A 16,154-nucleotide genomic window follows, 5' to 3' on the forward strand; every position below is an offset into this window, starting at 1 on the left:
AGTTCAAAGATGAAGCTGTATTTAAGAACATTTGAGAAACGCTGAGAAAATAAATTACACTCTGGGCAACTCAGTGTCCAGAACTCTGGTCAGCCAACACGCTGTGCTTATTGCTCCACTTTATTTGGGGGCGTTTATGTTGTCTGTTGAGACTTGTGAAACCACATGAAGACCAGAGAGTACCAACGATTTGAATCACTGAATCTAGTTCCACTAAAAGAGGGGGAGTAGCAGGAGCATGTGTGACGTGCTCAAACACAGCTGGATCAAATGCTTGAATTAGCTCTTCAGCATGGCATCAAGTTTGGCAAAGGCCTGATAACAAGCCATTCATTTGATTCAGGTGTGTCAGAACAAGGATGCATCTAAAAGCTAAAGAAAAGAAGAACAGTGGCTCTCCAGGACTGGAGTTGGAATCCCTGTGCTAGGCTCTATGTACACATAAGGAGTCGCCTTTGGTGATCGGGGGCAGTTATCGTACATGACTGACTTAATCGGTTCCTGTACTACAGGGTTACTTGTCTGCATTTTTGGGGAAAAAGTCCTGACTGTCACCTTTTTTTGGACACAGTTCAGGGAATCGGGCCATCCAAAAAAACATAGCAGAGGATGGTTTCGATCCATCGACCTCTGGGTTATGGGCCCAGCACGCTTCCGCTGCGCCACTCTGCTGGACAGCACCCCAGATGGGACTCGAACCCACAATCCCTGGCTTAGGAGGCCAGTGCCTTATCCATTAGGCCACCGGGGCGGATGAGCGCTTGACTTCCTTTCTTTGCAGGTTGTTTCGGGGGTTCGAGTGAGAGCCATGGTTTCAAGCTGGTTTTTAGTTCAAAGATGAAGCTGTATTTAAGAACATTTGAGAAACGCTGAGAAAATAAATTACACTCTGGGCAACTCAGTGTCCAGAACTCTGGTCAGCCAACACGCTGTGCTTATTGCTCCACTTTATTTGGGGGCGTTTATGTTGTCTGTTGAGACTTGTGAAACCACATGAAGACCAGAGAGTACCAACGATTTGAATCACTGAATCTAGTTCCACTAAAAGAGGGGGAGTAGCAGGAGCATGTGTGACGTGCTCAAACACAGCTGGATCAAATGCTTGAATTAGCTCTTCAGCATGGCATCAAGTTTGGCAAAGGCCTGATAACAAGCCATTCATTTGATTCAGGTGTGTCAGAACAAGGATGCATCTAAAAGCTAAAGAAAAGAAGAACAGTGGCTCTCCAGGACTGGAGTTGGAATCCCTGTGCTAGGCTCTATGTACACATAAGGAGTCGCCTTTGGTGATCGGGGGCAGTTATCGTACATGACTGACTCACTCGGTTCCTGTACTACAGGGTTAGTTGTCTGCATTTTTGGGGAAAAAGTCCTGACTGTCACCTTTTTTTGGACACAGTTCAGGGAATCGGGCCATCCAAAAAAACATAGCAGAGGATGGTTTCGATCCATCGACCTCTGGGTTATGGGCCCAGCACGCTTCCGCTGCGCCACTCTGCTGGACAGCACCCCAGATGGGACTCGAACCCACAATCCCTGGCTTAGGAGGCCAGTGCCTTATCCATTAGGCCACCGGGGCGGATGAGCGCTTGGCTTCCTTTTTTTGCAGGTTATTTCGGGGGTTCGAGTGAGAGCCATGGTTTCAAGCTGGTTTTTAGTTCAAAGATGAAGCTGTATTTAAGAACATTTGAGAAACGCTGAGAAAATAAATTACACTCTGGGCAACTCAGTGTCCAGAACTCTGGTCAGCCAACACGCTGTGCTTATTGCTCCACTTTATTTGGGGGCGTTTATGTTGTCTGTTGAGACTTGTGAAACCACATGAAGACCAGAGAGTACCAACGATTTGAATCACTGAATCTAGTTCCACTAAAAGAGGGGGAGTAGCAGGAGCATGTGTGACGTGCTCAAACACAGCTGGATCAAATGCTTGAATTAGCTCTTCAGCATGGCATCAAGTTTGGCAAAGGCCTGATAACAAGCCATTCATTTGATTCAGGTGTGTCAGAACAAGGATGCATCTAAAAGCTAAAGAAAAAAAGAACAGTGGCTCTCCAGGACTGGAGTTGGAATCCCTGTGCTAGGCTCTATGTACACATAAGGAGTCGCCTTTGGTGATCGGGGGCAGTTATCGTACATGACTGACTCACTCGGTTCCTGTACTACAGGGTTACTTGTCTGCGTTTTTGGGGAAAAGGTCCTGACTGTCACCTGTTTTTGGACACAGTTCAGGGAATCGGGCCATCCAAAACACATAGCAGAGGATGGTTTCGATCCATCGACCTCTGGGTTATGGGCCCAGCACGCTTCCGCTGCGCCACTCTGCTGGACAGCACCCCAGATGGAACTCGAACCCACAATCCCTGGCTTAGGAGGCCAGTGCCTTATCCATTAGGCCACCGGGGCGGATGAGCGCTTGACTTCCTTTTTTTGCAGGTTATTTCGGGGGTTCGAGTGAGAGCCATGGTTTCAAGCTGGTTTTTAGTTCAAAGATGAAGCTGTATTTAAGAACATTTGAGAAACGCTGAGAAAATAAATTACACTCTGGGCAACTCAGTGTCCAGAACTCTGGTCAGCCAACACGCTGTGCTTATTGCTCCACTTTATTTGGGGGCGTTTATGTTGTCTGTTGAGACTTGTGAAACCACATGAAGACCAGAGAGTACCAACGATTTGAATCACTGAATCTAGTTCCACTAAAAGAGGGGGAGTAGCAGGAGCATGTGTGACGTGCTCAAACACAGCTGGATCAAATGCTTGAATTAGCTCTTCAGCATGGCATCAAGTTTGGCAAAGGCCTGATAACAAGCCATTCATTTGATTCAGGTGTGTCAGAACAAGGATGCATCTAAAAGCTAAAGAAAAGAAGAACAGTGGCTCTCCAGGACTGGAGTTGGAATCCCTGTGCTAGGCTCTATGTACACATAAGGAGTCGCCTTTGGTGATCGGGGGCAGTTATCGTACATGACTGACTCACTCGGTTCCTGTACTACAGGGTTAGTTGTCTGCATTTTTGGGGAAAAAGTCCTGACTGTCACCTTTTTTTGGACACAGTTCAGGGAATCGGGCCATCCAAAAAAACATAGCAGAGGATGGTTTCGATCCATCGACCTCTGGGTTATGGGCCCAGCACGCTTCCGCTGCGCCACTCTGCTGGACAGCACCCCAGATGGGACTCGAACCCACAATCCCTGGCTTAGGAGGCCAGTGCCTTATCCATTAGGCCACCGGGGCGGATGAGCGCTTGGCTTCCTTTTTTTGCAGGTTATTTCGGGGGTTCGAGTGAGAGCCATGGTTTCAAGCTGGTTTTTAGTTCAAAGATGAAGCTGTATTTAAGAACATTTGAGAAACGCTGAGAAAATAAATTACACTCTGGGCAACTCAGTGTCCAGAACTCTGGTCAGCCAACACGCTGTGCTTATTGCTCCACTTTATTTGGGGGCGTTTATGTTGTCTGTTGAGACTTGTGAAACCACATGAAGACCAGAGAGTACCAACGATTTGAATCACTGAATCTAGTTCCACTAAAAGAGGGGGAGTAGCAGGAGCATGTGTGACGTGCTCAAACACAGCTGGATCAAATGCTTGAATTAGCTCTTCAGCATGGCATCAAGTTTGGCAAAGGCCTGATAACAAGCCATTCATTTGATTCAGGTGTGTCAGAACAAGGATGCATCTAAAAGCTAAAGAAAAAAAGAACAGTGGCTCTCCAGGACTGGAGTTGGAATCCCTGTGCTAGGCTCTATGTACACATAAGGAGTCGCCTTTGGTGATCGGGGGCAGTTATCGTACATGACTGACTCACTCGGTTCCTGTACTACAGGGTTACTTGTCTGCGTTTTTGGGGAAAAGGTCCTGACTGTCACCTGTTTTTGGACACAGTTCAGGGAATCGGGCCATCCAAAACACATAGCAGAGGATGGTTTCGATCCATCGACCTCTGGGTTATGGGCCCAGCACGCTTCCGCTGCGCCACTCTGCTGGACAGCACCCCAGATGGAACTCGAACCCACAATCCCTGGCTTAGGAGGCCAGTGCCTTATCCATTAGGCCACCGGGGCGGATGAGCGCTTGACTTCCTTTTTTTGCAGGTTATTTCGGGGGTTCGAGTGAGAGCCATGGTTTCAAGCTGGTTTTTAGTTCAAAGATGAAGCTGTATTTAAGAACATTTGAGAAACGCTGAGAAAATAAATTACACTCTGGGCAACTCAGTGTCCAGAACTCTGGTCAGCCAACACGCTGTGCTTATTGCTCCACTTTATTTGGGGGCGTTTATGTTGTCTGTTGAGACTTGTGAAACCACATGAAGACCAGAGAGTACCAACGATTTGAATCACTGAATCTAGTTCCACTAAAAGAGGGGGAGTAGCAGGAGCATGTGTGACGTGCTCAAACACAGCTGGATCAAATGCTTGAATTAGCTCTTCAGCATGGCATCAAGTTTGGCAAAGGCCTGATAACAAGCCATTCATTTGATTCAGGTGTGTCAGAACAAGGATGCATCTAAAAGCTAAAGAAAAGAAGAACAGTGGCTCTCCAGGACTGGAGTTGGAATCCCTGTGCTAGGCTCTATGTACACATAAGGAGTCGCCTTTGGTGATCGGGGGCAGTTATCGTACATGACTGACTCACTCGGTTCCTGTACTACAGGGTTACTTGTCTGCGTTTTTGGGGAAAAGGTCCTGACTGTCACCTGTTTTTGGACACAGTTCAGGGAATCGGGCCATCCGAAAAACATAGCAGAGGATGGTTTCGATCCATCGACCTCTGGGTTATGGGCCAAGCATGCTTCCGCTGTGTCACTCTGCTGGACAGCACCCCAGATGGGACTCGAACCCACAATCCCTGGCTTAGGAGGCCAGTGCCTTATCCATTAGGATACCGGGGCGGATGAGCGTTTGACTTCCTTTCTTTGCAGGTTGTTTCGGGGGTTCGAGTGAGAGCCATGGTTTCAAGCTGGTTTTTAGTTCAAAGATGAAGCTGTATTTAAGAACATTTGAGAAACGCTGAGAAAATAAATTACACTCTGGGCAACTCAGTGTCCAGAACTCTGGTCAGCCAACACGCTGTGCTTATTGCTCCACTTTATTTGGGGGCGTTTATGTTGTCTGTTGAGACTTGTGAAACCACATGAAGACCAGAGAGTACCAACGATTTGAATCACTGAATCTAGTTCCACTAAAAGAGGGGGAGTAGCAGGAGCATGTGTGACGTGCTCAAACACAGCTGGATCAAATGCTTGAATTAGCTCTTCAGCATGGCATCAAGTTTGGCAAAGGCCTGATAACAAGCCATTCATTTGATTCAGGTGTGTCAGAACAAGGATGCATCTAAAAGCTAAAGAAAAAAAGAACAGTGGCTCTCCAGGACTGGAGTTGGAATCCCTGTGCTAGGCTCTATGTACACATAAGGAGTCGCCTTTGGTGATCGGGGGCAGTTATCGTACATGACTGACTCACTCGGTTCCTGTACTACAGGGTTACTTGTCTGCGTTTTTGGGGAAAAGGTCCTGACTGTCACCTGTTTTTGGACACAGTTCAGGGAATCGGGCCATCCAAAACACATAGCAGAGGATGGTTTCGATCCATCGACCTCTGGGTTATGGGCCCAGCACGCTTCCGCTGCGCCACTCTGCTGGACAGCACCCCAGATGGAACTCGAACCCACAATCCCTGGCTTAGGAGGCCAGTGCCTTATCCATTAGGCCACCGGGGCGGATGAGCGCTTGACTTCCTTTTTTTGCAGGTTATTTCGGGGGTTCGAGTGAGAGCCATGGTTTCAAGCTGGTTTTTAGTTCAAAGATGAAGCTGTATTTAAGAACATTTGAGAAACGCTGAGAAAATAAATTACACTCTGGGCAACTCAGTGTCCAGAACTCTGGTCAGCCAACACGCTGTGCTTATTGCTCCACTTTATTTGGGGGCGTTTATGTTGTCTGTTGAGACTTGTGAAACCACATGAAGACCAGAGAGTACCAACGATTTGAATCACTGAATCTAGTTCCACTAAAAGAGGGGGAGTAGCAGGAGCATGTGTGATGTGCTCAAACACAGCTGGATCAAATGCTTGAATTAGCTCTTCAGCATGGCATCAAGTTTGGCAAAGGCCTGATAACAAGCCATTCATTTGATTCAGGTGTGTCAGAACAAGGATGCATCTAAAAGCTAAAGAAAAGAAGAACAGTGGCTCTCCAGGACTGGAGTTGGAATCCCTGTGCTAGGCTCTATGTACACATAAGGAGTCGCCTTTGGTGATCGGGGGCAGTTATCGTACATGACTGACTTAATCGGTTCCTGTACTACAGGGTTACTTGTCTGCATTTTTGGGGAAAAAGTCCTGACTGTCACCTTTTTTTGGACACAGTTCAGGGAATCGGGCCATCCAAAAAAACATAGCAGAGGATGGTTTCGATCCATCGACCTCTGGGTTATGGGCCCAGCACGCTTCCGCTGCGCCACTCTGCTGGACAGCACCCCAGATGGGACTCGAACCCACAATCCCTGGCTTAGGAGGCCAGTGCCTTATCCATTAGGCCACCGGGGCGGATGAGCGCTTGACTTCCTTTCTTTGCAGGTTGTTTCGGGGGTTCGAGTGAGAGCCATGGTTTCAAGCTGGTTTTTAGTTCAAAGATGAAGCTGTATTTAAGAACATTTGAGAAACGCTGAGAAAATAAATTACACTCTGGGCAACTCAGTGTCCAGAACTCTGGTCAGCCAACACGCTGTGCTTATTGCTCCACTTTATTTGGGGGCGTTTATGTTGTCTGTTGAGACTTGTGAAACCACATGAAGACCAGAGAGTACCAACGATTTGAATCACTGAATCTAGTTCCACTAAAAGAGGGGGAGTAGCAGGAGCATGTGTGACGTGCTCAAACACAGCTGGATCAAATGCTTGAATTAGCTCTTCAGCATGGCATCAAGTTTGGCAAAGGCCTGATAACAAGCCATTCATTTGATTCAGGTGTGTCAGAACAAGGATGCATCTAAAAGCTAAAGAAAAGAAGAACAGTGGCTCTCCAGGACTGGAGTTGGAATCCCTGTGCTAGGCTCTATGTACACATAAGGAGTCGCCTTTGGTGATCGGGGGCAGTTATCGTACATGACTGACTCACTCGGTTCCTGTACTACAGGGTTACTTGTCTGCGTTTTTGGGGAAAAGGTCCTGACTGTCACCTGTTTTTGGACACAGTTCAGGGAATCGGGCCATCCAAAACACATAGCAGAGGATGGTTTCGATCCATCGACCTCTGGGTTATGGGCCCAGCACGCTTCCGCTGCGCCACTCTGCTGGACAGCACCCCAGATAGGACTCGAACCCACAATACCTGGTTTAGGAGGTCAGTGCCTTATCCATTAGGCCACCGGGGCGGATGAGCGCTTGGCTTCCTTTTTTTGCAGGTTATTTCGGGGGTTCGAGTGAGAGCCATGGTTTCAAGCTGGTTTTTAGTTCAAAGATGAAGCTGTATTTAAGAACATTTGAGAAACGCTGAGAAAATAAATTACACTCTGGGCAACTCAGTGTCCAGAACTCTGGTCAGCCAACACGCTGTGCTTATTGCTCCACTTTATTTGGGGGCGTTTATGTTGTCTGTTGAGACTTGTGAAACCACATGAAGACCAGAGAGTACCAACGATTTGAATCACTGAATCTAGTTCCACTAAAAGAGGGGGAGTAGCAGGAGCATGTGTGATGTGCTCAAACACAGCTGGATCAAATGCTTGAATTAGCTCTTCAGCATGGCATCAAGTTTGGCAAAGGCCTGATAACAAGCCATTCATTTGATTCAGGTGTGTCAGAACAAGGATGCATCTAAAAGCTAAAGAAAAGAAGAACAGTGGCTCTCCAGGACTGGAGTTGGAATCCCTGTGCTAGGCTCTATGTACACATAAGGAGTCGCCTTTGGTGATCGGGGGCAGTTATCGTACATGACTGACTCACTCGGTTCCTGTACTACAGGGTTACTTGTCTGCATTTTTGGGGAAAAAGTCCTGACTGTCACCTTTTTTTGGACACAGTTCAGGGAATCGGGCCATCCAAAAAAACATAGCAGAGGATGGTTTCGATCCATCGACCTCTGGGTTATGGGCCCAGCACGCTTCCGCTGCGCCACTCTGCTGGACAGCACCCCAGATGGGACTCGAACCCACAATCCCTGGCTTAGGAGGCCAGTGCCTTATCCATTAGGCCACCGGGGCGGATGAGCGCTTGACTTCCTTTCTTTGCAGGTTGTTTCGGGGGTTCGAGTGAGAGCCATGGTTTCAAGCTGGTTTTTAGTTCAAAGATGAAGCTGTATTTAAGAACATTTGAGAAACGCTGAGAAAATAAATTACACTCTGGGCAACTCAGTGTCCAGAACTCTGGTCAGCCAACACGCTGTGCTTATTGCTCCACTTTATTTGGGGGCGTTTATGTTGTCTGTTGAGACTTGTGAAACCACATGAAGACCAGAGAGTACCAACGATTTGAATCACTGAATCTAGTTCCACTAAAAGAGGGGGAGTAGCAGGAGCATGTGTGACGTGCTCAAACACAGCTGGATCAAATGCTTGAATTAGCTCTTCAGCATGGCATCAAGTTTGGCAAAGGCCTGATAACAAGCCATTCATTTGATTCAGGTGTGTCAGAACAAGGATGCATCTAAAAGCTAAAGAAAAGAAGAACAGTGGCTCTCCAGGACTGGAGTTGGAATCCCTGTGCTAGGCTCTATGTACACATAAGGAGTCGCCTTTGGTGATCGGGGGCAAGTCAAGTCAAGTCAAGTTTATTTATAAAGCACATTTAAAAACAACCGAGGCTGACCAAAGTGCTGTACAATAAAATACAAATATAAAATACAATAAAACACAAATACATAAAACACCTCACTGATAAAACAATAGATTAAAACAATAAGTTAAACCTTACTAAAGGCCAATGAGAAGAGGTGAGTTTTAAGAGCAGTTTTAAAGGTTCCTAGGCTTGTGGAGAATCTGATGTGAGGAGGTAAACTGTTCCACAGTCTGGGTGCAGCCACAGCAAAAGCCCTCTCTCCCCTAGTCTTTAGTCTGTACCTGGGAACATCTAAAAGCATCAGGTCTGCTGACCTCAAAGATCTCCTGGGGCGGTAAATGCTAAGAAGCTCTGCCAGGTAAGGAGGTGCAGTACCGTTAAGAACCTTAAAAACCAGCAGTAAAATTTTAAAATCAATCCTAAAAGCGACTGGGAGCCAGTGGAGAGAGCAGAGGACCGGAGTGATGTGGTCTCTCTTTTTAGAGCCGGTCAGCATGCGAGCAGCAGCGTTCTGCACCAGTTGGAGGCGATGCAGACAGGAACGATCTAAACCAGCATAAAGGGAGTTACAGTAGTCCAGCCGTGAAGTAATAAAAGCATGGACCACCCTTTCTAGATCGTTCCTGCACAGGTAGGACTTGACTTTAGCTAAAATCCGTAGATGATAAAAAGATCCCTTGACTACGGAGCTGATTTGTTTATCAAATTTAAAAGCACTGTCAAAAGTAACACCGAGGCTCTTAATGGAGGAAGTACATTCGGAAGTTAGGGGTCCCATAAAATCAAAGGAAAGGTTGGGGTCTTTAGGAAGCCCAAACACAATGACTTCAGTTTTACTTTCATTAAGATGTAGAAAGTTAAGAGCCATCCAAGTCTTAATGTCAGACAGACAGGAGAATAACGGCTGCAGAGAGTCCTTACAGTCTAACCTCAGAGGGAGGTAGATCTGAATATCATCAGCAAAGGAGTGGAAGGACACGTTATGTTTGCGCAGCACATCGCCCAGAGGTAGCAAATACAGAATAAACAGCAGGGGGCCTAGAATGGACCCCTGAGGTACACCACAAGTTAAAGGAGCTCTGGGAGATGACAGTTCACCGAGGTGAACAGAAAAACTCCTGTTATCCAGGTAGGACTGGAAAAACTTTAAAACAGTACCTTTCAAACCGACACAGTGTTCTAGGCGGGATAACAGTATGTTGTGATCAACAGTGTCGAAGGCTGCTGTCAGGTCTAAGGTTACTAGGACAGCAGCACAACCAGAGTCTACAGTTAAAAGCAAATCATTAAAAACTCTCAGTAAGGCGGTTTCAGTGCTGTGACGAGCTCTAAAACCAGACTGAAACTTCTCATAGAGACTGTTGTTGTCTAAAAATGACTGGAGCTGCCTGAGGACAACTCGTTCCAGTACTTTGGACAGAAAGGGCAGATTGGAGATGGGCCTATAATTAGAGAGTATAGATGGATCCAGGTTAGGCTTTTTGAGGAGAGGTTGAACAACAGCATGCTTGAAAAGTGTTGGGAAACAACCAGAGCTGAGACAGGCATTGATCAGGACCAGAAGGGCAGGTCCAACTGAGTCCAGGACCTGCTTCAGAAGACGAGAGGGGATAGCGTCAGTGGAACAGTTGGTAGACTTGACCTTGCAGACTGTTTCATGCAGCTGAGAAAGAGAGATTAGCTCAAACTGGTTACAGGCAGATTGGCACGAGGGAGAAACACAGGGATTGAAAGGTGGAGGTGGAATGACAGACTGCAGGGAGGAAATCTTATTAACAAAGAAACATAAAAAGTCATTGCAGAGGGTGGCAGAAGGTGTGAGGCAGGTGGACGTATGAGGATCAACAATGGAGTTTAAAACACGAAACAGAGTCTGAGGTTTATGGACATTACTGCTGACCAGGTTAGATATGTAGGAGGACTTGGCCTCTTTAGCAGCTTTCTGATAAGTTAAAAGAGAGTCTCTCAGGATATTGAAGGAGATTTGCAGCTTGTCCTTTTTCCACTTTCTCTCAGCACACCTGCAGGAGCGCCTGAGAGCACGAACAGAGTCTGTAATCCAGGGTTCAGCGTGAGCTTTGGGACGGAGTGATTTTAGGGGAGCGATGGAGTCCAGAATAGAAGTGCATGTTGAGTTAAAAAGAGCAGTTAAATCTTCTGCACACAGGGAGTCAATCCAGTCCACCGTGGAGAGCTCAGAGTTGTTGAAAGCAGCAGAGAACTGGGATGGTACATGGGTATTGATGATCCGGTGGCGGCGTGAAGGAGCTTTAACTGCAGCAACAGAACATTGTGCAGTGGCAGAAAACAGAACAGGAAGGTGATCAGAGATACACGCACTCTCACAGATTTCAGAGACGTGGATACTCAGGCCGTGAGACATGACGAGGTCCAGTGTGTGACCTTTCTCATGTGTGGAGCCAGACACACACTGAGTCAGGTTAAAAGAGTCCAGCAGTGATACAAAGTCTCTAACCAGAGGTTTAGATGGACAACACACATGGATATTCAGATCGCCAACAATAAGAAAATGATCAAAATCTACTGAAAGTCCTGATAAGAATTCCCCAAACTCACTGATAAAGTCCTTATTGAATTTGGGAGGACGGTACACTACTGCACACAGTAGTGGAGTAGATGAGTTCAGTTTAAAAAGCTGCAGTTCAAAGCTGGAAAAGGAGGAAGATGAAATCTGATGACAGTCATAAACTGATTTAAAAACACAGGCAAGGCCTCCACCTTTACCAGAAGACCTGGGAGAGTTGAAGAAACAACAGCCTGGAGGAAGAAGCTCAGAGAAAGCCACAGTCTCACCAGCATGTAGCCAGGTCTCAGTCAGGAACATAAAATCCAGTTCATGAGAAGAGAAAAAATCTTTGAGCAGAAACGTCTTATTGGAGAGGGATCGAGTGTTGATCAAAGCCATAGATAAGGTGAGATCAGTAGCTGTCATCGGGGTTGATGTGCGGCTGAGTGGGCGGAGGTTTGAAATAACGGTACCAAGTCTGCGGATCCGTGGCTGTAGAGGAGCCGAAGACCCAACACCCGGAACAGGAGCAACCAGCGACGTACTTGGAGAGTCACGCAGGAGAGGAGCAGGCATCGGGCGCGGGCCGGAGGTGGAAGAGAGTCGCTCACCTGAGGAGAACGCCACCGCCGGCATGGCGAGGAGCGAACCAGACGACTGAAGGAAGCGCGGGCCGAGAAGCGGGCCCACCGGCGAAACAGGAGCAGCACCAGGCGGAGTTGGAGAGACAGTGCGCACCCAGGGTCCTCTGGGTTGGAGTGAGCCTCTCACAGTGGCAGAGTAGCAGAAACCCATTTGTACAAGGAGAGGATCAGCCAGGCAAGAAAGTGACAGGAATGCCTTTGTACGAGCCAGGAGACCACTTCGCTTCCCTCGTCTTCTCCAGCGTTTTCTCCGGTGTAGCTTGGGAGGAAGGAACCAGGTGCGACGTAGGTAAGGCGGAATGCCATCGAGCGGTGGAGGCGCACTGCTTGTTTGCTCATCAAAAACAAAGGACAGAGGTGCTGTCACTGCTGAGTCTCGGATGATAAAAAGAGTTTTTCGGTCATAAGTCCGGAGCGAGTTAATTTCCACAGTTAAGGCAATGAACAGCAAACAGAAAACCAGAAAATAGGTGGAGTGACGGCGAGCCGAACATACTGGCGCCATCTTGTCAACTGGGGCAGTTATCGTACATGACTGACTCACTCGGTTCCTGTACTACAGGGTTACTTGTCTGCATTTTTGGGGAAAAAGTCCTGACTGTCACCTTTTTTTGGACACAGTTCAGGGAATCGGGCCATCCAAAAAAACATAGCAGAGGATGGTTTCGATCCATCGACCTCTGGGTTATGGGCCCAGCACGCTTCCGCTGCGCCACTCTGCTGGACAACACCCCAAATGGGACTCGAACCCACAATCCCTGGCTTAGGAGGCCAGTGCCTTAGCCATTAGGCCACCGGGGCAGATGAGCGCTTTACTTCCTTTCTTTGCAGCTTATTTCGGGGGTTCGAGTGAGAGCCATGGTTTCAAGCTGGTTTTTAGTTCAAAGATAAAGCTGTATTTAAGAACATTTGAGAAACGCTGAGAAAATAAATTACACTCTGGGCAACTCAGTGTCCAGAACTCTGGTCAGCCAACACGCTGTGCTTATTGCTCCACTTTATTCGGGGGCGTTTATGTTGTCTGTTGAGACTTGTGAAACCACATGAAGACCAGAGAGTACCAACGATTTGAATCACTGAATCTAGTTCCACTAAAAGAGGGGGAGTAGCAGGAGCGTGTGTGACGTGCTCAAACACAGCTGGATCAAATGCTTGAATTAGCTCTTCAGCATGGCATCAAGTTTGGCAAAGGCCTGATAACAAGCCATTCATTTGATTCAGGTGTGTCAGAACAAGGATGCATCTAAAAGCTAAAGAAAAAAAGAACAGTGGCTCTCCAGGACTGGAGTTGGAATCCCTGTGCTAGGCTCTATGTACACATAAGGAGTCGCCTTTGGTGATCGGGGGCAGTTATCGTACATGACTGACTCACTCGGTTCCTGTACTACAGGGTTACTTGTCTGCGTTTTTGGGGAAAAGGTCCTGACTGTCACCTGTTTTTGGACACAGTTCAGGGAATCGGGCCATCCAAAAGACATAGCAGAGGATGGTTTCGATCCATCGACCTCTGGGTTATGGGCCCAGCACGCTTCCGCTGCGCCACTCTGCTGGACAGCACCCCAGATAGGACTCGAACCCACAATACCTGGTTTAGGAGGCCAGTGCCTTATCCATTAGGCCACCGGGGCGGATGAGCGCTTGGCTTCCTTTTTTTGCAGGTTATTTCGGGGGTTCGAGTGAGAGCCATGGTTTCAAGCTGGTTTTTAGTTCAAAGATGAAGCTGTATTTAAGAACATTTGAGAAACGCTGAGAAAATAAATTACACTCTGGGCAACTCAGTGTCCAGAACTCTGGTCAGCCAACACGCTGTTCTTATTGCTCCACTTTATTTGGGGGCGTTTATGTTGTCTGTTGAGACTTGTGAAACCACATGAAGACCAGAGAGTACCAACGATTTGAATCACTGAATCTAGTTCCACTAAAAGAGGGGGAGTAGCAGGAGCATGTGTGATGTGCTCAAACACAGCTGGATCAAATGCTTGAATTAGCTCTTCAGCATGGCATCAAGTTTGGCAAAGGCCTGATAACAAGCCATTCATTTGATTCAGGTGTGTCAGAACAAGGATGCATCTAAAAGCTAAAGAAAAGAAGAACAGTGGCTCTCCAGGACTGGAGTTGGAATCCCTGTGCTAGGCTCTATGTACACATAAGGAGTCGCCTTTGGTGATCGGGGGCAGTTATCGTACATGACTGACTCACTTGGTTCCTGTACTACAGGGTTACTTGTCTGCATTTTTGGGGAAAAAGTCCTGACTGTCACCTTTTTTTGGACACAGTTCAGGGAATCGGGCCATCCAAAAAAACATAGCAGAGGATGGTTTCGATCCATCGACCTCTGGGTTATGGGCCCAGCACGCTTCCGCTGCGCCACTCTGCTGGACAGCACCCCAGATGGGACTCGAACCCACAATCCCTGGCTTAGGAGGCCAGTGCCTTATCCATTAGGCCACCGGGGCGGATGAGCGCTTGACTTCCTTTCTTTGCAGGTTGTTTCGGGGGTTCGAGTGAGAGCCATGGTTTCAAGCTGGTTTTTAGTTCAAAGATGAAGCTGTATTTAAGAACATTTGAGAAACGCTGAGAAAATAAATTACACTCTGGGCAACTCAGTGTCCAGAATTCTGGTCAGCCAACACGCTGTGCTTATTGCTCCACTTTATTTGGGGGCGTTTATGTTGTCTGTTGAGACTTGTGAAACCACATGAAGACCAGAGAGTACCAACGATTTGAATCACTGAATCTAGTTCCACTAAAAGAGGGGGAGTAGCAGGAGCATGTGTGACGTGCTCAAACACAGCTGGATCAAATGCTTGAATTAGCTCTTCAGCATGGCATCAAGTTTGGCAAAGGCCTGATAACAAGCCATTCATTTGATTCAGGTGTGTCAGAACAAGGATGCATCTAAAAGCTAAAGAAAAAAAGAACAGTGGCTCTCCAGGACTGGAGTTGGAATCCCTGTGCTAGGCTCTATGTACACATAAGGAGTCGCCTTTGGTGATCGGGGGCAGTTATCGTACATGACTGACTCACTCGGTTCCTGTACTACAGGGTTACTTGTCTGCGTTTTTGGGGAAAAGGTCCTGACTGTCACCTGTTTTTGGACACAGTTCAGGGAATCGGGCCATCCAAAACACATAGCAGAGGATGGTTTCGATCCATCGACCTCTGGGTTATGGGCCCAGCACGCTTCCGCTGCGCCACTCTGCTGGACAGCACCCCAGATGGGACTCGAACCCACAATCCCTGGCTTAGGAGGCCAGTGCCTTATCCATTAGGCCACCGGGGCGGATGAGCGCTTGACTTCCTTTTTTTGCAGGTTATTTCGGGGGTTCGAGTGAGAGCCATGGTTTCAAGCTGGTTTTTAGTTCAAAGATGAAGCTGTATTTAAGAACATTTGAGAAACGCTGAGAAAATAAATTACACTCTGGGCAACTCAGTGTCCAGAACTCTGGTCAGCCAACACGCTGTGCTTATTGCTCCACTTTATTTGGGGGCGTTTATGTTGTCTGTTGAGACTTGTGAAACCACATGAAGACCAGAGAGTACCAACGATTTGAATCACTGAATCTAGTTCCACTAAAAGAGGGGGAGTAGCAGGAGCATGTGTGACGTGCTCAAACACAGCTGGATCAAATGCTTGAATTAGCTCTTCAGCATGGCATCAAGTTTGGCAAAGGCCTGATAACAAGCCATTCATTTGATTCAGGTGTGTCAGAACAAGGATGCATCTAAAAGCTAAAGAAAAGAAGAACAGTGGCTCTCCAGGACTGGAGTTGGAATCCCTGTGCTAGGCTCTATGTACACATAAGGAGTCGCCTTTGGTGATCGGGGGCAGTTATCGTACATGACTGACTCACTCGGTTCCTGTACTACAGGGTTACTTGTCTGCGTTTTTGGGGAAAAGGTCCTGACTGTCACCTGTTTTTGGACACAGTTCAGGGAATCGGGCCATCCGAAAAACATAGCAGAGGATGGTTTCGATCCATCGACCTCTGGGTTATGGGCCCAGCACGCTTCCGCTGTGTCACTCTGCTGGACAGCACCCCAGATGGGACTCGAACCCACAATCCCTGGCTTAGGAGGCCAGTGCCTTATCCATTAGGATACCGGGGCGGATGAGCGTTTGACTTCCTTTCTTTGCAGGTTGTTTCAGGGGTTCGAGTGAGAGCCATGGTTTCAAGCTGGTTTTTAGTTCAAAGATGAAGCTGTATTTA

The 16,154-nt window shown here is 47.5% G+C and overlaps 1 protein-coding gene and 10 non-coding genes across 11 annotated transcripts in view; all 11 read right to left on the bottom strand.

Annotated features, from left to right (window-relative positions):
• Nucleotides 1–16,154, bottom strand: part of atp7b (ATPase copper transporting beta) — a 99,587-nt gene that overhangs the window by 73,793 nt on the left and 9,640 nt on the right. The gene's annotated exons all lie outside the window — the stretch shown is intronic.
• Nucleotides 601–672, bottom strand: trnam-cau (transfer RNA methionine (anticodon CAU)). The gene has a single exon. It is a non-coding gene; the product is annotated as a tRNA-Met (tRNA).
• Nucleotides 679–751, bottom strand: trnar-ccu (transfer RNA arginine (anticodon CCU)). The gene has a single exon. It is a non-coding gene; the product is annotated as a tRNA-Arg (tRNA).
• Nucleotides 1,429–1,500, bottom strand: trnam-cau (transfer RNA methionine (anticodon CAU)). Its single transcript has one exon. It is a non-coding gene; the product is annotated as a tRNA-Met (tRNA).
• trnar-ccu (transfer RNA arginine (anticodon CCU)) lies at nucleotides 1,507–1,579 on the bottom strand. The gene has a single exon. It is a non-coding gene; the product is annotated as a tRNA-Arg (tRNA).
• Nucleotides 3,162–3,234, bottom strand: trnar-ccu (transfer RNA arginine (anticodon CCU)). Its single transcript has one exon. It is a non-coding gene; the product is annotated as a tRNA-Arg (tRNA).
• On the bottom strand, nucleotides 6,471–6,543 carry trnar-ccu (transfer RNA arginine (anticodon CCU)). Its single transcript has one exon. It is a non-coding gene; the product is annotated as a tRNA-Arg (tRNA).
• trnar-ccu (transfer RNA arginine (anticodon CCU)) lies at nucleotides 8,126–8,198 on the bottom strand. Its single transcript has one exon. It is a non-coding gene; the product is annotated as a tRNA-Arg (tRNA).
• On the bottom strand, nucleotides 12,672–12,744 carry trnar-ccu (transfer RNA arginine (anticodon CCU)). The gene has a single exon. It is a non-coding gene; the product is annotated as a tRNA-Arg (tRNA).
• trnar-ccu (transfer RNA arginine (anticodon CCU)) lies at nucleotides 14,327–14,399 on the bottom strand. Its single transcript has one exon. It is a non-coding gene; the product is annotated as a tRNA-Arg (tRNA).
• On the bottom strand, nucleotides 15,154–15,226 carry trnar-ccu (transfer RNA arginine (anticodon CCU)). Its single transcript has one exon. It is a non-coding gene; the product is annotated as a tRNA-Arg (tRNA).

The sequence above is a fragment of the Perissodus microlepis genome, chromosome 23 (genome assembly GCF_051167445.1).
Source record: "Perissodus microlepis isolate ML-2025 ecotype Zambia chromosome 23, ASM5116744v1, whole genome shotgun sequence".
Classification (NCBI taxonomy): Eukaryota; Metazoa; Chordata; class Actinopteri; order Cichliformes; family Cichlidae; genus Perissodus; species Perissodus microlepis.